Source organism: Arachis ipaensis, chromosome B01 (assembly GCF_000816755.2).
Source record: "Arachis ipaensis cultivar K30076 chromosome B01, Araip1.1, whole genome shotgun sequence".
In the NCBI taxonomy this organism is placed as follows: domain Eukaryota; kingdom Viridiplantae; phylum Streptophyta; class Magnoliopsida; order Fabales; family Fabaceae; genus Arachis; species Arachis ipaensis.
This window is the reverse complement of record NC_029785.2, coordinates 22,422,817-22,424,852: the sequence shown is the minus strand read 5'-3', so window position 1 is coordinate 22,424,852 and position 2,036 is coordinate 22,422,817.

Sequence of the window (2,036 nt, the reverse complement as noted above, 5' to 3'; positions counted from 1 at the left end):
TTTTTTTTTGTTATTTTATTTATTTGTTTATTTATTTTTATTTTGGCTAAACAAAAAGTAAAATAGTTCAGTACTCTTATCTTTTTGTAATACTTGTGAGAGAGAGGTTACGTTAGTGTTTAAATGCCAAAAGGCTTCTTCTTTAATCTGTGCCTCCCATTCTCCCAAATTTTATTTACTTTCTCTGTTCACGATGGTTTGACTATACCTAACTTTTCTAATATTCCAGGTAAGATTTCACTGCTAGCTCCATCCTTATCTTTCTCTTTTCCATTGTTGATTCAAAGGAACCCTAATCCCAAAAATGGCATGCAAAATATTCCTTGTATTAATCATGACTATGAGTACTAGAATCTTACTCTGAAGAACATTTTCTTTTTTTCTTTTACATTTTTTAACTCAAATTATGATTTGACTGTTGAATCCTATTCTTCAATTCTATTATGTTTCTGTCTTTTTTCTATTTTTAAGTATGAAAGATATAAATTTCTGTCTATTTTGCTCCCAAAAACAGGATAAAAGGGATAGTTCATTTTCTTGGCACAAACATGTCGAAATTTTATCCCTTTTTTATTTATTTATTTATTTATTTATTTATTTATTTATTTATTTATTTTTGGTAATATATTATTATATCTACAAATATAATCTGATGTTCCCTAATTGAAAATTGTGTGCTGCCCTAAAACCTGTTCACGATGTGTTGAAGATTAAGGTCTTGAATTTCTTCAATTTGCTTTCCGCTGATTCAACTGTTTTCTAATCCTCGAGGTCTTGCTGAAGGAGATGCTTTACCAGACTTCTTTGTGTATATATTTGCTAGCTTCTTTCTAACAGTAAGTGACCCCTTCACTGAGATGATCTATTTTAATTTAACTAGACATTTTTTTAATGTAAGTAGAAACAATTGATATCTTGTGGCCATATTAATTAGGAATAATTTAACTTTTGCATCATTTTTCCCATTGAATTTCTTAATGAAGAATGCAATTCTAAGTTTTCGGGCAATGTTCTGAAGCACGTTACACAAATGCAATAAAAAACAAAGGGATGGAGACTTATATTATATGCTTCTATCTTACTTAGATTATATATACATTTTCCTTAATTTTAGCAATAACCAATATAGTAGATAATGAATTTTTATATGTTTTGTTTATGATTTTTTTTTTAATATTCATGAGTGTTGACAAGCAGTATTAAGTCCTGTTTCGTGTTAAATTCTTGCTTATTGCTTAATCCAAATTAAACCCATATAAGCTCAATTTTTATTCATTTTTCATGTATTATTTTCTACCTTTATAGCTTGTTTGTTGATTGTTGATAATCTTGACACCCCATACTTAGATTTTCTTCAATTTATACTCTTATGGTAACCTCAAGCCACCATCTGTCAACAAGTCCTCCTTCTTCATCTAAAGTGGTCATTTGTGATAAGCCTGTTGTCAAAAACGACAAAGATTTTGCTCCTGAACCAGAGGCCTCGAAATAAAAAATATGGGAAGCTCAGGTACTACTCCCTTTCACTATTGACGGTATATATTCAACTTTCATTGGCCCCATCATCTCTCCCAAAGTAGCAAACAAGATCAAAAGTTCTTTTCCTAGTCACTCTCAAAGAAAACCTGTTGCTTTTCAAGACTCCATTCCCATTGGATACTTCGACTCCAACAACAGGCTATTCAGAAATTTTCCAAAGACCAACATTGAAGGTTATCATGCTTGGTTAGGTAGGGTTAAAACTGAGAAAATGACTTTGTGGAAAGAGATTGGGATATATGACCTAATTCAGCTTAGTAAAAACTCTTACACTGTTAATTCAGGACTAATGGGAGGTGCATTGTATTTTTGGAATGAGACTTCACATACTTTTCACACCCCATACGGCATGATTACTCCTACTCTTCAGGATGTAGCTGCGATAACTGGTCTACCTCCCTTGGGAGAGAAAATTTTAACTACTACTCAGTCAACCACAGGAGTAGCGTATGCCATTGATATCTCTTCCACCACCTACCAGAGCTTCATTTTTAATA